General features: G+C 47.9%; 1 protein-coding gene across 4 annotated transcripts in view; it reads right to left on the bottom strand.

The window, feature by feature from the left end:
• The window catches only part of LBHD2 (LBH domain containing 2), a 341263-nt gene extending 314226 nt beyond the window's left edge, over positions 1-27037 (bottom strand). The window contains exon 1 of one of the 4 annotated variants that reach the window (XM_078660227.1): positions 26826-27037. The gene's annotated coding sequence lies outside the window, so the exon portion shown is untranslated. Of the gene's footprint in view, positions 1-26099; positions 26307-26552; positions 26679-26825 lie in introns of those variants that run through there. The other 3 variants (XM_078660226.1, XM_078660225.1, XM_078660228.1) reach the window with 3 other exon arrangements.
• Between the last annotated feature and the right edge of the window lie 387 nt (positions 27038-27424).

Genomic DNA, 27424 nt, shown 5'->3' with positions numbered 1-27424 from the left:
GTTTGAGGGCCCCATCACAGTGATAGCTTTTCTTTTTCCCCTTAAAATAGATTGTTCCAGAAAAATGTAAAGAAATTAAATTGTAAACATCATAAACACCAAATGTATGTTTTGTGGGTAGACATCAGTGTCCTTCTGCCAGTAATCGTTCATGATAGTAAGTAAAAGGGAAAATTAGGTACAGTTTAAACTGACCTTGCATTGCTATTGGACTGGAAACGTTCTCTCTATATAGGAGCAGGAGCAAGGGCATGCCGCAGCTTTCACATTTTAACTGTATGCGGCTATACTCTACCTGAAACTGATAAGTGGGGTAGACGACTTCTCACAAAATGTTTTCTACTCAAGTACTTTTAGTCCTGTATTTATAATGGTAAAATACAGAATCTAAAAAAAAACACTGAACTAGATAAGCTCATTCATATGGAATCACTTCAGGCCCCTTTGTTATCACCCTGTGACACAACTCACACAATTCCCTGTGCTACAGAGTACATCTTCCTGTGCCCCATTGTACATCACATTGAGCCTGCTGCTGCACATTACCTCCTGTTCGCCATTGCCGTCCCAGTCCTTACCCATGAGCAGTCGTCCCCTGCCCAGAACATTATCAATAAACAAGTTCTTACTTCCCACCCTCCCAACATGGCTTCACAATTAGTAGTCCAGCAATATTCCTTAAAAGAGGAAATTCCTATGACCACTTCCTGTAATACCAAGCCGAAATCTAAAGAAACCCCTGGGTTGGGAGGATAAGTGTTGACTGTGACAAGGAGGCCCTGGACTCACAGTAATGAAGATTACTGGTAGGTAACCGGCGCATCACCCTATGCCTCTCCTAATGGACACAGTCCAATGCCTCTAAACTGCACTTTGCTAAATCCTTTAAGGAAAACAGGCTGCATTTTTTAAAAAAAATGTTACTTCATTTAAAGCAAATACATACATGGTGTCCACTGTATTTTTAGCGATTCCCAACGGGTTGCACATTAGGACCTACCTCATAATTTTTAATGAGGTAAGTCTATTTCAACCCACTGGGAATCATAAACAGTGTTAAACACACTGTAGTACATAGCTGTTTGCGATTTCCTAATAGCAATTCGCTAAAATTCACTATTAGGAAATTGAATACAGGAATCTTTGTACATGTGGCCCTTAGTTTCCATTGGTGGTGCAGAAACCTGAGAGACCAGCTGAACCCTGATTATTGCTCTATTTTACAATTGAAACAGGAGCCAAGGGGGCATTTTCCTTCCTTGCACTATGAACGATGACACATTGGCTACACACTGAGTGACGGAGATAGACAGCGGAGAAGGATGCAACGGGATGACAGGAGTGTTGATTTTACAGGGGGAATGGGCAGTGGAGTGTTAGACCTGGCACCTTGGCATGAGTCTCCCTTCAACTTTTTGCTGATGTGCCTCAGATGTTTTGCTGGTGTTAGCTGCTCAGGGCACTGTACCACGGCCAATCCGTGCCGCAGTGCAAGTGCTCCCAATGTAAAGTGTACCTGTAATTGATTTTCATGATTGGCTCATTTAATTTACTGTCAATTCCCAGTATAGTGCACCAGGAGTGCCAGGGCTTGTAAATACAAATACTGCTAGTGGGCCTGCAGCGCTGGTTGCGCCACCCACAGAAGCAGCCTTTTAAAATGTGTCTACGGTCTGCCATTGCTGAACCTGCGTGCAGTCTGGTACTGTCATGCTGGCTGGGCAAGTGCAGACACTTGCCAGCCTCTAAACCTTCCCCCTACTTCATATGAGTCACCCCTATGGTAGGCCCTAGGGCATGGTGCATTGTAAGCATAAGGTAGGACAAGCCCTGATGTGTGTGGCATGTCCTAATAGTGAATTACAGCCATTTTCGTTTTTCACTATTGTAAGGCTACCTGTTCTCATAGGCCAGAATGGGCTGCTGGAATTATTACACTCTATAATCCCAGCAGGCTCAGAGGGCATGGTAGAAAGTCAAGTTTAGTATGCCTGAACTCAGAATAATAAAATACTTCTTTTAGTAACGTTTATTTTAATATCCTGAGTTTGCAAATGCTACTTTTAGAAAGTTAGCATTTACTTGCCTGACCATTTCAGCCTGCCTCTGCCAGGATGTGTATCTGCTGTCTGGTTTGTGTGAGTGACAGGGCTGGGGAATTCCAGGGGACAGTCTGGGCTGCCAGGTGGGGAATGGAGGGATTACCCCCAGGCTAGGTGGGAGGAGTGCCCCCTGACTCAGAATAGGGCTGTGCTCTGCCACCACAATTCTGGCTCCTCCTCCTGCGGAGCGTCTGGTGTCCCTGCCCTGCACCCTGAAAGAAGAAGGCAGCTTCCTGTAAACAGAGTGCTCCAAAACTGGGTTGAACCAGGCTCAGGCCCCCTGGCCTGCAAAGACAAAAGAAACTGGGTATAAATGTAGGAGCCTTGCTCCTAAGAAATCATATCCTGTTTTAACCACGACTAACCTCTGCCTGACTAGAAGGACCCCGAAAAGCTGAAAGAAGAAGGACTGTCCCTGCCCTAGGGGACTGGACTGCAGTGGGCGCCTTACTACACAGAAGGAGAGGAAAAGACCCAAAGGGACTTTGAAGATTTGTGCCTGAAACTGATCTCCAAGGGCTTGAACCAGAGCTAGCCCCCTGAACTGAGCCTCAGGACCATTGGGCTCAACCTGCCTTCCCTGACGAGTTGCCGAGATCTGCCTGACCTCTCCATGCCGCTGGGGCCTCGCCTGAAGTGCGCCTCGATCCCTCCTTGCAGACCGTGCCCGGCCGCCCCGCCTCGAGTCACACCGCTCTCCTCTGAGCCGTGCCCCGCTCCACTGGGCCGCCCGCACCCTGCCCCTTTGTCCCTCCGAGCCGCACTGCTCTTGGCTGCCCCCGCCGCTGGAAACTACCCGGAGCCTTTTGCAAGGCGAAGCCAGCCCGTACATTTGAAGCGTACCGGCCGCCTCCCGCACCACTATGGCTTGTTGAGAAGTCACCCGCATTGATCTCCCGCTACCCAGACGGAAGGTACGACGCGTACCCAGAGGCGTCCGCACCGCACCCGAACGAGCCGCCGGTACTGGCCGTACCCGCCGCTAGGTGCCACCGCGGTACTTCTACGCTTACCCCCAAGCCAACGACTCGTCCTTTCTCCCCGTGCGCCGCATACTAAGGAGTATGCCAAGTCTGCTTCAAGTGCACCCGAAGAGTACGCTCATCATCACTCAGCGTACGGAGACGAGTACGCCCCGTACCCTTCACACGTACTAAGAAGAGTACGCCAAGTCTGCTTCAAGCGTACACGAAGAGTACGCTCATCATCTCTCAGCGTACGGAGACGAGTATGCCCCGTACCCTTCACGAGTACTAAGAAGAGTACGCGAAGTCTGCTTCAAGGGTACACGAAGAGTATGCTCATCATCTCTCAGCGTACGGAGACGAGTACACCGTGTATCTCTCAAGCGTACACGAAGAGTAAGCCCCGCGCCTGAAGCGCCTCGAGCATCCCCAACGAAGAACAATGTACGATCACCGGATCCAGGGTCCACAACGTTTGTTTTCCCTGCCTTCACACACTGATCCGTGGGTCGCATCACCAGCGTGTGCAGAGTGCACTAGACCCCCAAACAAGCATTGGTAAAGACATCTGAAGAACCTTATTTATCCCAGAATACTGTGGCCTCATTTTTTCAATCGTTATTTTGGTCTTGTAATATACCTGCACAGCAAACCTATTTTTATATAAAACATACGTATTTTTCTAAACTACCGCCTGGTGTCCATCTGTGGTGGGTCTGTGATATTACTGTAGATGGTCATGAATGCTTAACTCAACTAACGCCCTGAAGTTTAGCCTTGTCTGCTCGCGCCACACTACCTAGAGGGTGAGCAGGGGTTATTTTTAAGGAGTAGTTCCCTTACCCTGACTAGAGGAGAGGGTCCCTGTTTGTCACAAGTGCCTACCTGTGCCAACCAGAGACCCCCAATTCTAACATGGAGGCACGCTGCTAGGATGTGAAGGTGCAAGGGGACTAGGTATGTTTGAAGGTAGGAGTCAGCATGCTTCGTGAGGGGGCGAGGATAAAGGGTGTTAGGAATGGGTATTGACTTGCTTCCGGCTTAGCTTTAACCAATGGTTACACTGCAATGGGATCTTGCTTGATGAGTAGAATTTGGTATGGTGGTTTTGAGGAACCGCTGAAAGTGAGGAGGTCTGAAAATGAGGATATCACAGAGTGACAGGGATTTTTTCTTTGTGAGCAGGGTGTTCAACTCTTTCTTGAAGTGGACGAGGGTTGAAGTTTGCCGGATCTGGACTTGGATACATTTATAGATCTTTGGGTGTAGCAGGAAAGTGGCTAGCACACAAGCTTATCTGTTGTATATTTCTTTGATTTCAGACTTGTAATTCTGCAGCTGAATTTCTTGCAAACTATGTTGTCTGGCAGTCTGGCACTGCTAGATGGTCCAGCTTGAAAGGCAGTGGCGGCTCCCCCGCTAAGGCGGAGAAGCATTGACCCTCTGGGCAAAAGGGAAAACTAAAATGACAATGACGTATTGCTTTATTTTGCCCACTACATGGAGTCAGTGGCCTGTGTGCAGTGTAGGGCAGGCCGGAGCTGGCCAGAGCAGGGGAGGAGTGGTTACTCCCAAAGTGCGCATGAACTGTTTAGCCGCCAATCTTGGGCTGACCAAACAGTTATTACGCACTCTGCATGTTCATACCAGGCTGCAATACACAGCCTGTTGAGGAACATGCTTAGGCTCCCTGTTCGAGTCTGAGCAATCACAATGCTGCATTGCAGCGTTGTGGTTGGCTCTGGGGAGCCTGTGTACCGGGTGCTTCCTGCTGCGGGCCGGACTACAGAGGTAGAAAGAAGAGGACGCAGGAGATGCAGCGGCCTGCCAGCCGTTCTAAGGTAAGTGTGTTTTTTAATACTAGTTGATCCACCTCATTGTGTGATTCTGTGTATTTTTTAACGACATATACTAAGATGGCTAAATGCAATGATGCACCTGCTGTATACATCTTCGTTTTTCTGTGAGATGAAAGGTTTTAATCCCATTCAGCCTCTCATCCGTGTGAGTGTTGTAAAATAAGCACCTAGAGTAAAGTGCCGCCTACTGCTAAAGTGCTTTGAGTCATGGTTGATACGGTCCTGCATTGGCAACCAGCTATTATCCCGGTTCGCTTATCAACCAATATGGAGGTGGAGTGGGCCTCAGAGGCAAATTGAACACGTTTGAAGTACTGCGCATATAAACGCAGACCACTCGTCACAGGTGACTCAGTCCTTGGCATTGGCTTTACACGTATTTCTCACTCACTTTAATAGAGGAAGTCTCTCACACCAGGCCCCAGGAGGATGAGGCCCACCTAAAACTTCCGGTCCATGCCAGTCGTGTAATAGTCAACAGCGACGAAGGGCTCGGATTTCGAATGCGGGCGGGACAAGAGCCAAAAGTAGGATTTGGATTTTCAGTACAATCTAGCACTGCTGTTTTACATCATCCGACGCTGCCAAATATTCCACGAGTTCCTGAAAAGCAAGAAAGGAACGCGGGCTGTAATGTGAGCTGCAGCCGGACTGCTCGCCCCCGCCTGGCCAGAAACTGTGGTAGAGGGCCGGGGCCCTTCCCACACACTGCAGAAGGCCGGGGCCCTTCCACACACAACAGCATGCCGGGGCCCTTATCCCCACACAACAGCAGACCGGGAACCTTCCCCACACACAACAGCGGGCCGGGGCCCTTTCCCACACAACAGCAGGCTGGGGCCCTTATCCCCACACAACAGAAGGCCGGGGCCCTTTCCCACACACAACAGCAGGCCGGGGCCCTTCCCCACTCACAACAGCAGGCCGGGACCCTTCCCCTCACACAACAGCAGACCGGGAACCTTCCGGGAACCTTCCCCACACACAACAGCGGGCTGGAGCCCTTTCCCACACAACAGCAGGCCGGGGCCCTTATCCCCACACACAACAGAAGGCCGGGGCCCTTTCCCACACACAACAGCAGGCCAGGGCCCTTCCCCACACACAACAGCAGGCCGAGACCTTTCCCCACACACAACAGCAGGCCATGACCCTTCCCCACACACAACAGTAGGCCAGGGCCCTTGACCACACACAACAGCAGGCCCGGACCCTTCCCACACACAACAGCAGGCCAGGGCCCAACAGGAGGCCAGGGCCCTTCCCCACACACAACAGCAGGCCAGGGCCCTTCCCCACACACAACAGCAGGCCGGGACCCTTCTCCACACACAACAGCAGGCCAGGGCCCTTCCCCACGCACAACAGCAGTCCGGGGCCCTTCCCCACACACAACAGCAGGCCAGGACCCTTCCTCACACACAACAGCAGGCTAGGGCCCTTCCCCACACACAACAACAGCCCACAACATACTGCATGACGTACCAACCCTAGGCAGAGGCAGAGTACTTCCAGAACCCCAGGGACAGAAAATAGTGCAGCCTTACTCGAAGTACAGCACTCAGTTAAAGGGGCAAACAGAATGGGAAGAGCACAAATCTAAAACATACAGGCAGATAGAATGGACTTTTGCAGACAGACAGGTATAGGTAAATGTTCCTTGCGAAACCAAGGGACGGGGTCCAAGATATTTAGTAAAACGGGTACGACTAAATCCTCCCATCCTCATTTTCTTGGCATTTGCACTTATAAAGAGGCTAAGGTGGGAAAATACTGTGGTGTGTCGCATGACATTCCATTGTGTATGCCACATACACATGACCTTAGCCTGAGGAACTCCTTAAATAAGCAGTCGAGGCTGTGCACGGGCAGCTTTGGTCACCTTTCTCTCCAGCCTTGGTATCCACTCTCTTATTTGTGTGCCCGCACTCCGGCTATTGGCATGATGCTACACTGGTCACTATGTGGTAAATAAATAAATAATACCCTATTTTTGACTAGACTTATAGCATAACAGATAGCTCAATAAATAAGAGTCAAGATTCGAGGTAGTAGGAGTTTCTGCAGGTTTATTACAGCATAAGGACAGGATCAGGACAACCTGCATAGGAACAGAATGACAGGGCCCAGCAGGACAACTGGGGCCCAGCAGGGGAAAAGAGGCCCAGCAGCTGCTGGGGCTAGGTCTGGGATGAGCGCGCTAACATTCAATAACAAAACACAGGCATATATACATAGCGCGAACACATAGCATTACATTGCAGTAGGCGTAGCAGTGGGTGGAGCAGAAAGGCATGACGCGTAGCAGTCGCGAAAGATAACAGTAAAAAGAGGTGTAACTGGGAGTATACATAGACATGTGGTGCAAACGTAACAGAATATGTCATGAATGGGCGGAGACATAGGAGGGGGCTACCTAAGGAGCCGGGACCTCTAACCTAATGGTGCGCGAAAACTGGCAATGACGTGTTACTAGGAGAAGCTGGGGGCTACGAACTCTGTGCTAGGAGCAGAGACTAGAGTCTGGAGGGTCGGAGCGACATGTACCTAAACCCTATCTGGTATCTGATGTTTAGGGAACATGTTGATATAAACTAGAAGTCATGAGGGGAAAGGCTAACTTGATTCTAAGACTGGACCATGCATTATTCTACATGTAGTACGTGATGAAGAATACTAAATGACCATAAAATACAGTATTTCTCTAACGTGGAGCCGAATAGGCTAGACAATGACGGAAACTATTGATGCAGTTCAGTAGCTCAGGAATGCAGAGAAGGAGGACTGAACTGATAGCTGGAATCATAACATACTCTTGGCAGACTCAGAGGCAGAGCCAAGCTACACCGGGCACTGCGAGGCAGGAAGTAAGTGAAGGGTCGAGGATACAGGTGGGGGCTGTATCGCTCCTCAGCGAGGCTTTCAGGAGACAGGAGCTGAATCCAGGGTCCGGGCCCTTTTGAGGCCTGGAAACGGGGCCTTTATAATGGAATAACGTGCACACTGAGAAACGTGGCAACATAATTTTACATAGGCCTGATATTCGTAGTATTCACGAGGACTGGAAAATGACATACCAGAGGTGGACACAACTGTAATTGCGTCATTAATCAGACATGGGGAATAACATATGCATATTGGTCATGCACACATAACATATGATGGATGAGGCGTAGGGACACAGAACATGGCAAAATTTACTTTTCCACATTCCCTCCTTGTCACTACGTTTCCATCAGGAAACATCAATTTTCATGATACCATCTATCATTTCATACAGTACCATTTGCTCGTCTCGAATTGTCTGGGAACGGGATTTAGAACGGGGCTTGGGACTAGGAATACAAGAGGTAGCACACATGCTGCAAATCGCAGGGCCACATTGTATACAGAGGCAGCAGCTGAATATAATCGCTACTGCAATACCTAGAAAGGACAGGACTTTCCATCCCCATGCGGAAATTATATTCCAGAACCAACCGGACCATGTCCAGGTGCCTGGATCTTGATGTAACAGATGGGCAATTTTATGGAGTCTGGTTATAGCTGAATAAACAGACGGCGCGTTATTTGGAATGAAAATGCAGCAACTAGATCCGATGACTCTACAGGCCCCGCCCCTATCGGCCAGTATGACGTCAAGGACGAGACGATTTTGCAAAACGACAAATCTCATAGCAGATTGTTCTTCGGTTAGGTTACCTAGAGCAGAGGCAGTCTCATTAACTACAGCTTCAAGGGTTCTTGTTAACCTACGGATCAGTTTACTATTCTGGACAGGTCCTACAAAGAAGAAGAAACCTTTATTGAAATCTGTATACTGTTCTAGAGTAGTTTCAGTATAATCGACAATTGGGGACTCCCTTCTATGTCTAATGTGTACTAGATGTGTGTTTCTGTGATAATCAGATGGGGCTAGGAAAACAGGTGGCAGTAGGAAAGCAATGTAACAGGTTCCCTCCCAATCGAGGGGCAGACGAACATATGCAGTCTGACCACAAATAAAATAAGAATGACGTGAAGCTTTGAAAACAGATTTCCCACTGTCACTATACTTGATAACAGTAGTACATTCACTATGACCTACGTGTACAGAACCATAACTACGGACACATAGTTCGCCTTTGACAGGTAGTACTGAAATAGCAGGTAAGTCTGGAGTAGTATCAGACTGAACATTCAGGACCATGAAATTCGACGAATAATTACCTAAATTATAAACTTCATTTTCTAGATCTAAACCTGTTCTGTGGGGAAGACCTTGCTTGTCTGGAAAACATGTACTGTTAAGAAAAGACATATCTGTTGAGGATGACGTTAACGTGGACCATGCTCCACACGAACCATTATGTGAGAAAGGATAAGGAAACAGTGGCAGAACTCCCTTCGATGTCTGGAAAGGGGGGAGTCGACCACACACCCAACAATTAGTGGCATTGCTGGTCTGGTGTGAATAATGTAACATACGGATGAATGTGTTGTTGCGCATAGCGAGGCGGTAAGAATATTCGTGAGGAGGCAGATCACTAAACGTGTGCTCTACTGTAGCATTAGCAGACATATTTACATGAGGAACTGGTAAATACAGGAAAAATGCGTAGCTGGTGCAGGAAATCATTATGCTGAGAAACAATATGAAACTTAGAAAAACGATACATTGAAGTGAACTTCGACTGACTCTCTCACTATGGGGGTCTATTTTATACATGTCAGAAACAGTCTAACCGTTTCACCTAGGGGAGGACTTATACAATCAAACTGACTGACTTATTTTACTAGACCTGAGCTTTAACTTATACTCCTGTTGCGGAGTTTTCTCTAACAAGGGAGGGGTTGTAATAATGTCTTGTGCGGGACAGTCCTTTAAAACAATGTTCTGGCAATCTTTCGAATCCTGGAAATCCTTGGAAATGTTCTTGGAGGCTGATTTCAATCCTTTGAAAAGTTTTACATGAGAAAGGTGGACCCACCCCTTCCTGCCTTCCAACTTGACGGCAGTACGGGTGGTCAAGAGGACCTGACGTGGCTCCTTCCAACGTGGTTCCAGCGGACTTGATCTGTCAAAATTTCGGACCATTACAAGGGAGCCTGGAACGATCTCGTGCGGTGCCACCTCGGTATTGTCTGGAAATGCAGCGGCAACCTGTGAACGACATGAGTTGAGGGCAGACATCAAGGAAGCTAGGTAATCTGTCAGCATATTACATGAAACATCGGTAATACTTCGGGGTCTAGGAGTGCCCCACATGTTAGGGGGGCGGCCGAATACGACCTCGTACGGGGACAGACCTGATCTGGAATGTGCGACCATGCGCATATAAAATAAAGCGACTGGCAGAGCTACTAGCCAGTCTACACCTTTGTCCTTACAGACTTTTGCAATGCGGATTTTCAGAGTTTGATTATGTCTCTCTACGAGACCGGCTGCTTCAGGATGGCGTACACAATGAAACTTCCACTGGTACCCTAACAAAAGGGAAACGTGCTTCATTAACTCTGATGAGAATGGCTGGCCGTTATCAGAATATACGACTCTAGGGAGTCCGTATCTAGGGAAAAATTCACGAACCAACTGCTTGGCAGTGGTCGCGGCTGTGTAATCTGGGACTGGATATGCTTCTGTCCACCTGGACAAAGCGCATACAACTACAAGGACATACTTGAAACCTCGACATCGCTCCATCTGAATATAATCCATCTGGAGGACCTCAAAAGGGTGGTCAGGGGGCTGGAAACCACCTTGTTCCACCGGGACACTTTTACCTGGATTAAACTGACAACATATCATACAGGTACGGACTTTCTGCTTGGCTGCAGCTCGTAAATGCTTGTTGAACCAAATGTTCTGGATACTATCTAACATAGCTTTTTCTCCTAAATGTGCTGGACTATGTGCGGTATTGATAATGACTTGAACCATAGAATCGGGGAGAAACCATGTGGCTCTACCTTTAGTTAACCATCCTTGATCTGTCTGGACCCCTCCTTGTTCAGACCACTTCTTGATTTCATCGGGAGTAGCATGTAACTGGATATCTATGACATCTTGTGTAGGGTCCTTAACTGCCATGCATGTAATCGGATCTGGAATATGTGTCATGTTAACTGGAATGTCTGGAGTCTGTGCTGTAAGCTTGGCTGTGCGGTCTGCTAGATCATTACCCTGGGAAATAAGGTCAGTAACTTTCGTATGTGCTTTGCATTTCATGATAGCAATAGATGTCGGTAAATGTATGGCATCTAACAGGGCTTGAATAAGGAGACCATGCTGAATCTTGGTTCCATGAGAAGTCATGAAACCTCTCTCCTGCCAGAGCACTCCGAAGTCGTGTACAACTCCGAATGCGTAACGTGAATCTGTGTAAACATTAACTTTCAGGTTCTTGGCATGTATACAGGCTTGTGTCAGAGCAACTAGCTCTGCTGCTTGAGCGGACAGGGTGTCAATACGGTGTGTTTCAATAACTTCAGTGTCAGTAGTCACTGCATACGCGGCGACTAGTTCTCCTGTACTAGTTCTCATACATGAACCATCCACATAAAGTGTCAGGTCAGGATCTGGTAACGGAATGTCTGTCAGGTCTTGTCTTGGCTTCGTCGTAATGTTAACTACTTCCACACAATCATGTGGGTCTGGATTTGAATTAACTGATGGTAACAGTGTAGCGGGATTCAGAACGTTGCAGCGTCTGATTTCTATGTGTGGCTGGAACAGTGTCAATTCATAACCTGTTAAACGTGCAATTGTCAAGTGCTGAGTTTGTGTTCGGTTTAAAAGAACTTCTACTGAATGTGGGACTTGTACTGTCAGGGAGTGTCCTAAAACTATAGAATCACTTTGTCTGATAGCTAGTGCTGTGGCTGCAACTGACTTGAGGCACGCAGGCAACGCCTGGGCGACTGGATCTAATGTGCTAGAAAAATAAGCACAGGGCTTGTATTGTCCTGCTTGATCTTGCGTGAGAACAGACAATGCTGTACCTTCGCGTTCAGTAACGAAAAGTGTAAAAGGCTTACTGTAGTTCGGTGTAGCTAGAACTGGAGCTTGACATAAGGCTTTCTTTAACTCGTTGAAACTAAGTGTATGTTCAGATGTCCAAGGGAGGACAGTCGATACGGCTGCCTCCTGTGTCGTTAACTGTATCAGTGGCTTGGCTAGAAATGCATACTGGGGAATCCATTGTCTACAATAAGAAGTAAGGCCGATAAAGGCACGTACCTCCTTCTGGGTTCTGGGCTGGGGAAGACTCGCTATTAACTGGATACGGTCGGGTGTCAACTGCCTACCCCTCTTGGACAGCAAGTGTCCTAAGTATACCACTTGCTGGACACAGAATTGAAGCTTCGAAGGTGACACCTTGTGCCCCATCTCGGCTAGAAAATACAGGACTGTAAGGGATGCTCGCTCACAGGCGCGTTCAGAACGGGCTGTGATCAGTAGATCATCGACATACTGGAGCAGGGCAGTGTCAGTTGGCATGTGAATGTTGTCTAGCTGTCTCTTGAGTGCTTGACTGTAAATACTAGGACTTTCTGTGAAACCTTGAGGAGCGCGTGTAAACATATAGCTCCTTCCATTTAAACAGAATCCGAAAAGAAACTGGCTATCTGGATGAATTGGAACACTGAAAAATGCATTCTTGAGGTCTATGACAGTGAAAAACATGGCTTCGGAATCAATGGCTGTTAACAGGGAAGAAATATCTGGGACAACTGGGTACTGAGGAATAATACATTTATTAAGCTCTCGTAAATCAATCACTAATCGATATACTGGGGGTGCATTCGGATCAGTACGTTTCATGACTGGAATGATCGGAGAATTACATACATTGGAGTCAGTTTCTACAACTACTCCTTGAGCCATGAGCTCGTCAATAATTTTGGATAAGGCTGCTACGGCCTCAGGTGGCAATCTGTACTGTCTGATTCGGGGTAACACTACACCTGGTTTAAGAGTCACACGATGGGGTGTGATTTGCATATAACCTACATCAGTTGGACCTTGCGCCCATAAATGCTGCGGTACTTTAGACAATCTTGAATCAAAATCTCGTAATACATAGTGACCCTTAAAGTCACGTAGGAACAGACGTATTCCCTCTGGGGAACAGCAAATAACTGCACCTAACTCTTTCAGTGTCCTAATGCCTAACAGATTTTCTGGACATGACTTAGTAAGTAACAGATCAGTAGTACGGGACAATGGACCTACTTCTAGAGTGACTGGCTTTGATATCTCGTTAACTATTGGTTTTCCTGAAAATCCAAGGGAAACATTTCTTGAGCCTGAGAGCGGAGCCCCTGGAACTTCGGCATGACTAATTGTGGTCCTACTTGCCCCTGTATCGATCAAAAACTTTCTGTCTTTCCCTAATACTTGACTGTGAACATAAGGACCTTCTTGATCTACAGGTATCTCGATGAGAGGCAAGCCTACCTCCCTCTCTAGGCTGTTTCATGAGTATGACTGGTACTCTGGATACTCAGACTGCGCATACTGGTACATCTGCGATGTAACATGCTGTGTTGCAGCTATAGGCTGCGGTGCGGAAACTGTCTGTTGTGCATTCTGTGGCTGAGGAATCTGTGAAACTTGTTCTTGTCTAGGCGGACGTGGTCTTTCTTTAGTCTTACCAGTAGCTATGTTATGTTTCAGAACTGCACACTCGTTTATAAAATGACCTGGCTGTTTACAATAATTGCAGTTCCCTTTAACGGGAGCTGCAGGATGACTGGCTTGATTCGGACCCCTCTTCTGACTGTCTTGAGGAACAGATTGTGCAACTAGCACTTTCATTTTCGTGTCTTTCATACGTCTTCTCTCGTGTTCTTGCTCTTCTCTGATTCTATTCTGGTGGTACTGGAGCATCTGGAGCATCTGGGACGGGGTATTCGCTTGCCAGGTGCTTTCGACTTTTAAAACTCGGTTTTTAATTTGTGGACTTGAATTCTCGACTAATTTGGTGACGAAAAGATGAGGGTATGACTCACTACTTGTCTTGAGACCACTGTTAATACTGAAACATTTCTCAAATCTAGAATAAAAATCACTAATATCTTCATCTTGTTTCTGTTTACAGGCTGAGATTGCATCCCAGTCTTCTTTCCTAGTGGTTAATAATCTGGGTAAAACTTGAATCAATAATTCTGGTAATTCTTTACATTTATCTCCAAGACCGGTACCTGGTACTCGTGCCTTGTCTTCAGCTTCTAGAGCTGCCCAATCGATCTTTTTCTCTCCCACCTCCCATTCTTTTTCCTTTAACTTTTCATACACCCCTGCGGGTAACAGGACCTTTAACATTTTAATGATGTCTGGGTAAGTGTATTCTCCCATACGGAGCATGTCTTTTAATTCTCTATGGAACCCTGCTGGATCTTTGTCATGACAGGGAATTAATTTCTTCATTTCAAGAAGTTCCATCTTTGATATTGGAGTGTATACAAACACTCGTTGCATTACGCCACCCGCCCCTTGGACTGGGTGGACTTCTCGTAACGGATTCTGTCTGTCTATGTAGAATGGCTTATTTTCTGGGGGTGAGACATGAACAAAATGCGGGTTCAAGAACGTTCTATACTTGTGACGCTGTTCTAGAATGACACTTATTAAATCAGTACCTAGACCTCTCCATCTATACTGGAGTAACTCGTTCAGGATATCGTGCAACGGGCCTGGATCAGAATGTTGACCCTCATACAGAGTAATGAGGTGCTGGATCATATACATACCCACCAGTCGTTGCTCGGCTGGGGGCAGTTTCAGAAACATTTGTGCCACTATTTCATCTGGAAAAGTGGTAGAATCAGTAATCCATCGGACTGCTGATCGGGCTAGTTCTTGTTCATGCATGGTACTTAACTCACTATAACCGACTCGTGATTTCAGAATGTGATCGGTAGCTTGAAATACTTGTTCTAGAGAACCTTGTTCTGGTGCTGGATGATGAAAAACAGACTTGGGTTCTAGGCGTAAATGGCGATCTGGAAATCTAGATTTTCCTACATACGCTATTCTGGCGGGATTCTCGTCTTCCTCTTCAGGATCAGAGATACTTTCTTTCTCACTTACTTGTGCTGCTTTACGCTGGTCGTGTAACCTTATTATTTCTTTACGGATTTTCTTGTACATACTCTCCATGGCACTGACGGTCTTGTGCTTACCCTCCGCTATATTATCACTCCACCTTGTCAGGATTCTCATTTCGGCGGGATCTTTAGACGGGTAATCTTGTTCTCTTATTAGACAATTGATCAGGAACTTTAATATCATGAGCTGAATCTCGGCTTTCCTTTGAGACATAATCTCGCCAATACTTTCTGGATCATCCCCTGTACGGATGAAACGATATATTCTGTCTAGATCTTCTTTCATATTCGGCAAGGTGACTAGATACTCGGTCACTCTCCTTACACGTAAGGAATATAAAACCATAGTATATTCGCCTGGAACTGGATCATAGACACATTCGTTAAGGGCTTGCCTGATTTCTGTGACAGACTTATTACTTTTAGGAGTACGCTGTGATGCTTGAGCATGTAATTCGAGTGCCGATAAACGCTTGTGTGGCGGCGGGGTTTGAGGAGTAGCTCCTCCTGCGGCCCCTAAACTGGAGTCGTCTACTGAGGCTCTACGTCCTGGCAGAGTGGGAAATGGAACTGTAGGCTGGACCGGGGGTACCGTAACAGGTACTCCGGTGTCCGGAGGAGCATGAATTACCTGGTTTACAGGGACTGGCGGAGCGCGAACAGGATTGGCATATTCGGGGACTGTGTCGTCCAAATAGGACGAAAAAAAAATATCAGCTGCGGTCGGTTTGTTACGTAGCTTGGTCGGAACTAATGGTGGCGGGAAATTACTGGATGCCTCTGGGGTCGCTTTTGGCAAACCTTCGGCAAGGAGAGGATACATACCCTTAATAAGGGCATGCCTCTGTCTGTCTGACTGTTCGGCTTTGACTTGTTCACCTATCTCGATTAATTCTCTTTCTTGGGCTCGTTCCTGGGATTCTCTACTTAACTCCGACCTTCTGACTTCCTTTTCCGTTCTTCTATGCGCTTCCTTACGCCATAACTCGATGGCATCTTTCTGTGACTGTCTGGCTTTCTTTTTCCATAATGCTTCTTCTACTCGCATGATACATTCAGCATCCCATGTACCCGATACGGGCCATCTATACTTTTCTTCTAACTGTTTGGTATACTCTACCCATAAATCTAGATACAATATGGCGCTTATGCCATGTTTCTGATACATAAAATGACCTGGACTGTCCCTAGGCGGGACAGGAACTGCTTCCTCTAACAGACCCTTTCTAGTTTTTAACTGACGTAACTTGGAAAATATAGGCATGACTGAACTGTAATCTGGACACAATACAATACACAATAAAAAACACGAAATCACATCGCACTCATACCACAACAGTAAATTACATGAAGAACATTATAAATAACAGTTCGAACAGAATATTACCTGGAATACTGAGAACAGAAATAGAACAGATTTTCTCGAGAACGGAACAGACTAGAGTTACTGGATGCACTGCTGTAACAGTACGGAACATACCGGTCCCATAAAGGGACACATCAGGACCCGTATCCACCTAGGTGAACACTTCGTTTGTGAGTCTGGGCACCACCAACCCATGGACCAGGAGTCAATTTAAATTGGTCCTGTCTAGATACTACCCCAGCAATGGTACTCACCGGGCAGCACGGAACGGAAGGCCTCGGACTGGACTGGACGACGGACTTCGGACTTCGGACTTCAGTTACAGGTGGGCCTCCGGATACCTCGGACCTTGGACTCTCGGCTTGGGCTCTGGTCGGGACTCGCCGCGTTCCTCCACCGTCTCGTTCGGATGCTGGACCGCCTCCTCCGTCTCCTCCGTGGGCCTGAGGGATACTTGAGCAGAAATATCTGCCACTGCGCAGAAGAGTTCCGTCACGACTGCAGAGGGTCAGGGGGTCGGCGTGGCTTCACCGACGCGTGGGGAAAGGGCAAGTCCCTATTCGGGCGCCATTATGTGGTAAATAAATAAATAATACCCTATTTTTGACTAGACTTATAGCATAACAGATAGCTCAATAAATAAGAGTCAAGATTCGAGGTAGTAGGAGTTTCTGCAGGTTTATTACAGCATAAGGACAGGATCAGGACAACCTGCATAGGAACAGAATGACAGGGCCCAGCAGGACAACTGGGGCCCAGCAGGGGAAAAGAGGCCCAGCAGCTGCTGGGGCTAGGTCTGGGATGAGCGCGCTAACATTCAGTAACAAAACACAGGCATATATACATAGCGCGAACACATAGCATTACATTGCAGTAGGCGTAGCAGTGGGTGGAGCAGAAAGGCATGACGCGTAGCAGTCGCGAAAGATAACAGTAAAAAGAGGTGTAACTGGGAGTATACATAGACATGTGGTGCAAACGTAACAGAATATGTCATGAATGGGCGGAGACATAGGAGGGGGCTACCTAAGGAGCCGGGACCTCTAACCTAATGGTGCGCGAAAACTGGCAATGACGTGTTACTAGGAGAAGCTGGGGGCTACGAACTCTGTGCTAGGAGCAGAGACTAGAGTCTGGAGGGTCGGAGCGACATGTACCTAAACCCTATCTGGTATCTGATGTTTAGGGAACATGTTGATATAAACTAGAAGTCATGAGGGGAAAGGCTAACTTGATTCTAAGACTGGACCATGCATTATTCTACATGTAGTACGTGATGAAGAATACTAAATGACCATAAAATACAGTATTTCTCTAACGTGGAGCCGAATAGGCTAGACAATGACGGAAACTATTGATGCAGTTCAGTAGCTCAGGAATGCAGAGAAGGAGGACTGAACTGATAGCTGGAATCATAACATACTCTTGGCAGACTCAGAGGCAGAGCCAAGCTACACCGGGCACTGCGAGGCAGGAAGTAAGTGAAGGGTCGAGGATACAGGTGGGGGCTGTATCGCTCCTCAGCGAGGCTTTCAGGAGACAGGAGCTGAATCCAGGGTCCGGGCCCTTTTGAGGCCTGGAAACGGGGCCTTTATAATGGAATAACGTGCACACTGAGAAACGTGGCAACATAATTTTACATAGGCCTGATATTCGTAGTATTCACGAGGACTGGAAAATGACATACCAGAGGTGGACACAACTGTAATTGCGTCATTAATCAGACATGGGGAATAACATATGCATATTGGTCATGCACACATAACATATGATGGATGAGGCGTAGGGACACAGAACATGGCAAAATTTACTTTTCCACAACAAGGTGAGGCATCCTTAGCCCACCAGGTAAAAGAAACCGACCTGAGGCCAGCGCAGCCTGCCTGCTGGACACCAGCATCTCTGACTCTACACACTGGATCTACACACATGGTACGCGTAACCCAAAGCCATCGCAGGGACCAGAGGGCCACCAGCATACCTTGATTCCAGTACTGCGCCATCACAGAGCCAAGTCTATCCAGAGCGCAACACATTTAGCGGTAAGAAGAATAAGCCGTGGGTTAACAACAGCCTTTTCCAAGTACCACGCATCAAGAGTTAGACTAACACATTTTAGTGCTGGTGTCCGTATCACCGTAATAAAATGCCTTAGTCACGCATACAGAGCTCCCTGACACTGTGGGAAAGATCATTAGGCTCTCCAAAAGCAGCCTGGGTGCAGTGCTTTATTTATGCACCGCCCTCTTTTCCTGCATGAGAGCTCATTGTGATTGTGATCTTCCACCTAGACAGTCAGTGGGGTACAATGTTTTAATTCCTTCTGTGGAGAGTAGCAAAAAAGAAACTGCGCTCTCAGGCAGCCCGCCCAGCTTCTTCACACGTATGGCTGCTGACCATCCATCGGGTGGGGCTCCTGTTTGAACAAACATCACTGCCACTTATGATCATGGTAAATTATCAACACAAATTCATACTCTTTTTGTGCAAGTCCATAATGTTAGATGTTTGCGGAGTCCTTCAATTATTTTTCTATTAACCATGATTATTACCGGAGAAGAAAATATTCATATCTGAAATGCACAGTAATTTAAATATATAAAAATAACACTTGCATAGTGTTTACCAGCCACGCGATCATCGTAAGAAATTCAAATCATTATACAGAGCAACTTAAAACTGTCTCATAGCAATGTCCCTTAAATTTTCCCCCCAATGTTTTCCTCTGGGCCCGTTGCATCATCACTGGTCCTGGCAGGATGCAGGCTGCATGAGCAGATTGTTGCACCTACCCAGACATTATGGCACTGCGCACACAACCCCTGAGTGAAGTCTGCTGGTGACAGGCACCTCAGACAGGCGGTCAAGCGGGTAGTGCAGGCACTGGCCAACGTGGTGCATGGAGCAATGGACAGTACCAAGAGATCAAAGACTTCGCACATGTGAAGCCTGTCAGTGATTCGTGCAATCTATGAAGCTCACCATGTCCCTAGCAGGTCCTCCCCCTGCAAAGCTCGCCAGCCTAAACCACTAACGGGGGTCCCAACTGACCATCAGAAGCCTGACTGTAACCACGCCTGAGCCTCCCGCTGCTGTTGTGCTAGAACGGACACTCACACCAACTGACTGCCGTGTAGCTGTAGAGCAGGCAGCGTCTTGGCTCAGCATTTACAGAAAGTAAGAGAACTAAGTGGAAAGTTAAGTAGTCATATAAATTAGTTCACAGACACCGTTTTTGAGCAGTGGTGGTTCACCGGTGGTAAGGACCTTATTACTTATTTGGTTGATAGTGATGGCAACCTCTGGCAACACCAATAGGACTGCCTTATTCTGTTTATGTTTATTGCTGTGTAATAAAAGTGGACCAAATAGCAGAAATCTCACCATAAGGTACCCAAATTCTCATCATGGATTCACTTGTGAGAAAGAGTCACTCAAAATGTCACACATTTGGCAGTAGAATGTCACTCATACACACACAGAGACTGTAAACATGTCATACATAGGCTGAACGAAAACTTGGCAGGTGGGCAGGAGGCACAGCATGAAGCTGATTACAACATAATCACTGCAAAGGCTCCTATCCCTCCCCCATCCTTGATTACTGTAAGCATCCACGCGCACAGTGTTCAGTGCAAGGGAACAGAGCAAGACTACAAAACAGGAGGTCTACCTCAGGCAATAAAACATCAAGTGTGCAACAAACCAGAGTTGGAATGGGACAGAAAATAGACCCAGCCCCCAAAATAAAAGCACCCACCATCTGTGAATTAGAAAGCTAAAGAAGTGTCAAATTGGGTAGTTTTGAGCTTGTAAAGATATGCCATATAAGTATTTTGCAAGGTATCAAATACCAAACGATCTGAGCTTGCTGCAGGCAATGTTTGTTTTAGTATCGGGGAAATCAACAGTAAAAACTGGCCTAACAGACTCCAAAACAGGCCCACAAATAGCCAAAAAATATCCCACACACTGACCTTTCAGACCAGCCCGACCGGCACTGCCTGATTGCCTTATAGGCGGGGCCGCTAGAATTATGAGATTGTGCTGTTGTGTCGATTTTCGCATGATTAAAGATTTGCTGCATTTGCCAATTAATGGAGCATCTGCTAAATATTCTGCAGATTTTAACATAAAAAATAGTTTCTCGCTCAAATGGTTCAAAAGTTAGTGAAAACATAGCGATATATGTTGCCAAACAGCGGAAGGCCCTTTGCAAAGGTTGACGAGTCATCTTTCTGTAGAGTATTGCTGTGTCTGAATGATAAATTGGTACTAATGAGTTGCAACTATTTCCTAGACAGTGTTAACAAGATTAACAAAGATGGAGGACGGGACAAGCAGGGAAGTAGGTGGGAATGGGAAGCTGGGCAAGCAACGGCGGGGATATAAAACCTTAATTGAAACAGGATCAGTGACAAAAATGAATGTGTCAATGCATAATGTAACTGGTGAGCACTTAAAGTGCTTCAATACCATTGATTTATGATCGCGCTATGGCAAGAAAGAAAACGGAGCAAGCTCTCCAATACTGGTGGATCATGCAAAAAAATAGAAGTAAAGTGCTGTTCGTGTTTTAACAAATTTTTTAAAAAATTCATTTGTATATGTACAAGCGCATGCCTTTTAGTGGCATGTGTGTGTGTACAAGGGAGACAGCCTGAAAACACAAGTGCTCCTATGAAGTGCTTGAAAACAAAGAAATAAATTTCTCCGCAAACTAGGAGCAGTGTAAGATAACATGTGGTCCATTCGCTATGGGAGTGCAAAACACCGGAAGAGGGCATGTCGCCTGCATGCTATGATGAATGGCATCAAAGAAAATGAGTGATGCTAAAGTTTACCAATGGTATGAGGTGGACGGTCTGTAAGCCCACAGATAGAACACAACACGTTTCTTCAAGACAGCACATGTGCTATCTAGCCGAGACCTAAAAATTACAAAATAATGAAGTAATACTATCTCAAAATGTGCTGTGTATTGCTGCATAATTTGCCTATTCTTGCGTCATAATTTGTCCCTCCCCTGCCACATAATTCAAGTGGCCCTGCCTATAGGCCACTCCGCCTCTGCAACAAGCCCAGACGCGCCACCAGGCCACAGCACAAACAGACTCCTGTGCCAACAGTAGCAATATAGGTAGAATGAGCCAAACACATGAAAAGATGATAACGCCTGTGGCAGAAACACCGCCCTAAAACCTAGCAGCACCGCATCCAGTAGGAGGAACCAGGAACCCTGTACCCCATTTAGTGAACTCAGCGACTAACTGCAGCACTCAGAAAGCATATCTGTGCTGCCAGATTGCATAACTACTTCAAAGACGCTAAAGAAACTGATGGTGAAACAAAACGGTTACTGTTCCATTACAGTGGGCAGCGATATATGTTATCTCTTCAGAAACCTCTCCAAAATCAGAGAACACCGACTACAGCAGTGCTGTGACAGCGCTGCACAAATATTTTGACTCACAAAGGAATCCAGACTTAGATCGATTCAAGCTTCGACAAGTGTGATATGCATACACATATAAAGGGGGTAGTGAGAGACAGTTATCACACCCACAGGTGATCCACAGGGAAGCAAGGTCTGCTAAGCTTCTGCTTCCAGAATGCATGTTAAGTACAGGTTTTGGCATGAATTGTGAATGTATCTGGCACCATTGCGCACTGACATGTATAGCTGGCATCATTGGGCATTGACTGGGGGATGGATCTGGCCTGTATCCATCCCCTTTCACACCAGTGCTCCATATCAAACCAAGGAACTGGGCACCTATAGGGAGCACCATCGCTGCCAAGGATCACACGTGCAGATGGAGTATAGAATGTGTGAGATACTAGCCTTGTCCCTGGCGTACAATAACTAGTATTATCTGGGGAGTGCGTCCAAGATCCGAACCCAGTAATGGTGGGACACCCTAAGAACGGGTATATAAGTCCGAAGGCTCAGAGAGCAAATTGTGCCCTCCGCGTGGGCTTTTAACGGACTAACTCACCCGTGGCGTGGGTAGGGGAGGTCACACTAGACTAAGAAGCGAGAGCAGTTCTCATCGTGACTAATGCAAACCTGTACCCCCTCCAAAAACACGACATAGTTGAAGGCAGAGTTAATTTACGGCTGTATGCGATCGCCTTCAGAGAGGACTGTCAGTGCAATATTACTCACCTCCGTAACCACCACCTCCATTCTCTAGTCTGGTCTATCAAGGGTGTTGAATATCCCCCGCCCGCCCCCTTCCCTGCTGCCGGAAATCACGCAGATCTGTGCCCGGGTGTATTCTAGGCATTCTAGGCACATAGATGAGGGCGGCACCGCCGTGATATCGACCACCCGAACACTGCAGCCTGTTGACTCGCCAGAGCCGACAAGGAGTGCAGGTACAGCCAGAAAACATGCCAAGCACATGCACAAAGACCGTGTCCTACTCCCTTTACTTTGTCAATGGTCGCGAACGGGGGCACCCTTCATGCTCCGGCTGGGCAGGCTTTCTGAAAGTAAGAGCTTTGGGGTGCGGGGTGCCCCCATACGCCAGGCTCCGATACTTGACAAAGTATACGGAGCATGGCACATTCGCCATACATATGTTTGCCATGTGTGCTAGTTACAGACTCTGACATCCATAGTATGTCTTCTCGTGCATCCTGTTTCCAAGGATGTGCTTGGCATGTTTGCTGCAAATAAATGCACGTGTGGCCCTTGGGCGTATATATGTTCTAGACTTTGCTACTTGTAGCATGTGTACTGTAGCATCATGTGTTCGTGCACGTTCTTGGCATGTTTTCTACATGCACGTGTGATGTTTGGGGTGGTGTGTGCTGTTTTTAGCATCCCCCACCCTGCCACTCTCCCGCCCCGCCTTTCGCCCAACGTAACTCCCTCCACGGGCCGCGGCTGATGAAGACATGATGCTATATAAGACGTTCTATATGCAGACGGCACAGCTTGGAACATACACAACCCCAGAGTAAAGTGTGCCACTGCCAAGCACATCCCTGAAGACATCATGCAACAACAGTCATGCTATGCATTTTGAAACACACCTTCCCAAATATTCCTCGTGGTTATCCAGCAAACATGCCAAGCTCACGTCTGAAGATAGGATGCAGCAGAGGGTATGTCACAGATTCTGAAAGACTCCCACATTAAAGATCATACGTGTAAAATAAGAAAAACACGCCAAGCATATGCGCGAAGATGTAATGCGACAGTGGGCATGCTACAAATTCTGAAAAGCGCCCACTTTAAAGATCATACCCGTGTATCCACTAAACATGCCAAGCACATGCCTGAAGATGTGATTCAACAGTGGGCAAGCGACAGATTCTGAAACACACTCAGCCCAAGGATCCCGTGCGTGCATCCAGAAAAACATACTAAGGACATGCCTGAAGACGATCCTGAAGTGAACGTGCTGCAAAAGGCGGAGTTTCAAACACCCACACACCCAAAGATTACACACCTACATCCATCAAGCATGCATGTCATGCACATGCCTGGACAGATATTACTAGGGGCGACCTGCTACAGGGGGCGGAGTCCGAAACATCCTCACCCCAAAGATCACATAGAGGTATCCAGCGAGCAAGCCAATCCCATGCCTGATGACATATGACGCACATTGGCTACACTACATAGGCCTGTGCCTGAAACACCCCTGCCACTAAGGTCATATGCATGTATACAACAGACATGCTGCAGTAGTGGACATGCTGCATTGGGCAACGAGCCCACGTGTTTGTCCAGAAAACGTGCCAATAGCAAGCATACAGAAATGGCTTCAGTGAGTGTTTGACAGCCCCACTCTGAGTGTCTGTGTGATTCAAGCAAACTTGTGTGGCAAGTTTGGCAACGCAGTCTCCTCTGGGAGGCAGGGGTGCAGCCTGGTGGCATCCGGCTCCCGTTACAGTGTAACCAGCGAACAGGATAGGCACGAGTGTGTGTGTACACAGTTACAAACATTAAACTGCATTGGAGGGCAACAGCACACAGCAGCTATCTGGCCCAGAAGCATGCACTCACAGACAGGAGTGCAGCCATACACACAGGCTTGGTTTTGCGCACTGATACATATAGAATTTTAGACAGGCAGGCATAGAGTACATACATCACCATCAGCGTTAATCAGAATGCAGCGCCGTAGACTCAGGAAGCATCCCAGCGCTATATATCAAACTGACTATCAAAATCAATCAGCAAATAGTCGTTTTCAGCTTTTCCTAAATCCACGTCACTCATGTTGAGTTTTGATGGCCTTTGGATTCTCGTACGAGTAGATACAAACTTGCAAACACACTCTAAAGGGGAACAAACAGACACACTTCTCACACACATACACAGGCTTCGATTTACAAAAAACAGAGACACACATGCACACACAAACATGGAATACATGAACATGCAGACATGCCTCAACGCACTGAAACTCAACCACAGAACTACATACATGCATACTCACACAGTCACGAATGTACACGCATACTAGATATGTCCCTTCATATCTAGTATGCGTGTACATTCGTGACTGTGTGAGTATGCATGTATGTAGTTCTGTGGTTGAGTTTCAGTGCGTTGAGGCATGTCTGCATGTTCATGTATTCCATGTTTGTGTGATTGCACACACAAGTATGGTAACTCAGATACACAATAATGACAAACACGTGCACAAATATAAGCACTGACATATATAATGGGACATGTACAAGCATACAGCTTTGCACACGTCCCTCCTGCACAACGAGAAGTGCAGGAGCACTTGAACAACATGCAAACAATTGTTGCAGACAGTTTGAGACACACACTTTGCATGATTCACAGATGGAGATACATACAGCTCAGGGAGGCTCGGAGACCCCAGCTGCACCCGCCGGCTCTTCTCACAAACCCCTCTTTGTCTCATCTGAACACCGAGCATGCCTCACTCACTCCCACCCCGTCCCCGCATACAGATGTTCCAAGAGCTTGGTTTTCTTGCCGGCAGGTCTTACAATGCGCCCCTCTGTAACCCGGGGGCCGCAGCAGGGACTTATTTTTAACTCCACTTCCTTCCTCTCGATATGCAGCCAGAGGTCCCTGCGCGCACAGATCGGGGAGATAGCTCCTGCGTCCCCGAGCACGGAAAACAGACTTAGGCGCTGTACGCGCAAACTACAGTTCCGCAGGGGGTAAAGACGAAGGACACAGATGAATGGGTATAAGGGGTCGGTTGAGCTGGAGAAGAGACAGTAACAAGCATGGTGGTGATGCCAGGGATACCCCATTTCCGTGTGCCTCATTACTGCACAGGTACACATTCCTGTACAGAAATACACAGCTGCCGTTTAGGACACCAGGTTCTTTTGCCACTGCTGCACACTGCCTTCCTTCCCACAAGTAGTGGCACTATGCACGCAGTGCCCTCATACACACCAAGGAGCAGCGCAGTGCCATGGAGATGGGTTCGAGTGTGCAGTGGCTCTGTCAGTACACTACAGACACTCTCGGGCGTTTCACGTGTGCCAGAAATATGCACAGGGGGAGCTGTGATGTCGGCAGTGTGCTCGCGCTGCTTGCGCTGCGCCCTAGCCACTACCGGCCTCGCGCCTGCTGCACCTGTGGATCAGCGCGTGCCCTAGCCACTACCGGCCTCGCGCCTGCTGCACCTGTGGATCAGCGCGTGCCTGGGTGCGTCCCTTCCCGCCCTGATAGCATGGGTCCCGGCGGCGCCGCGCTCACCTGTGCTCCAAAGCCTGGGTGTCAGGGAGTGGACACGGACCGTGGCGTGGAGCTGCTCCCTCGGCTCGGAGGAGGTCTGTGCGGGAAGGAGGGAGCGCGAGCGACCTAAGAGCTGCACCGAAACCCTCCTCGCAGCGCGCGGCACCGCCCGCAGGACTCCTCCTCACAGCCCTGTCACAGCTCGAGCGTCCGCGCTGTGCATGCCAAGTGTTCCTCAGACCGACGAGGCAGCCACAGGAGGCAGGCGGCGCGAGTCCGTCCGTGCAGGGTCAGCTGCAGCCCCGGCAGGGCAGGCGTGCAGAGGGTACACATCTACCGGGGAGGTCTCTTTGGAGGGAAGTCAGATAAAGCACCAACCTGGTGGTGTACCTAAGACTGGGGGGCAACACGGTATGTCATAGACGGCCAGTATATGGGTGTCCCATTCTTCTGCAGCGCTGCTGCTGACCATACCTGTCCTAGAAGAACTCTCCATTCCCTTTAGCCGCTGTAGCTTTCCATGGCGTCCATACCTAACTGTGTGCACCTGGGCAATGACCCTCTGCCTGCAGCAGCCTCAGGAGCTACCCGCGAGAGACTGCGCCGAAAAGGGCACGTGCTGAGCTCCGGAAAACACGCACCGCAAAGGGACACCAGCCTAGACAAGAAAGGCATTCTGCTGCTGCAGAAGGGCAAGAGTCCAATCCATACGTTAACCACCCCCACCCCTGCTTCTGGTGCTCTTACCTGAGTATCGGGGATCCTTTGAATCTTAGAGCCCTTCAAACGCCCATGCCTCTGCATGGGGCCCCTTTCAGCTACACCTGCTACTGCCTTCCTGAGGTATTCACCTGGACAAGCAGGGCGTCCTACCAGTTACAGCCCTTCACGAACCCCTTATGTCCGTTCCTGTGCTAGGACCCCGTCCTCCCTTCCCCTGCTTCTTCTACCTTCCTGATGCCTAAACGCAAGACCGATGCCTGCTCCAGCCACCCCTCCATGTCTCTACACATCAAAATGGCACGACATCACCTGGTACAGACCTTCAGGTGACCTTACCTGGAAAGGGACACTCCCTCGCACCTCACCCCCTTTGCTGCCTTTCCTGATATCTGGACCTGGAGAAGGAGGGCGTTCTGCTTTGTACAGCGCTTAAGATGTCAAAACCTGGGTGGGATTCCTGTGCACCAGCCACATCAACCCTGGAAGCCAGAAAAGGGCCTGTAACTCCCCGGCTGCCTCTCTGATTGCTTCGTACATGGGTGTCGGACCCAGTTCTGAGGGCCACAAGGCAAACAGTGGCTACTGGATCTAACCGGGTGTTTAAGGTTGTTCGCCAGTATGGC

This window comes from Lissotriton helveticus, chromosome 9 (genome assembly GCF_964261635.1).
Source record: "Lissotriton helveticus chromosome 9, aLisHel1.1, whole genome shotgun sequence".
Classification (NCBI taxonomy): domain Eukaryota; kingdom Metazoa; phylum Chordata; class Amphibia; order Caudata; family Salamandridae; genus Lissotriton; species Lissotriton helveticus.
This window is presented reverse-complemented; position numbering and strand designations above follow the sequence as displayed.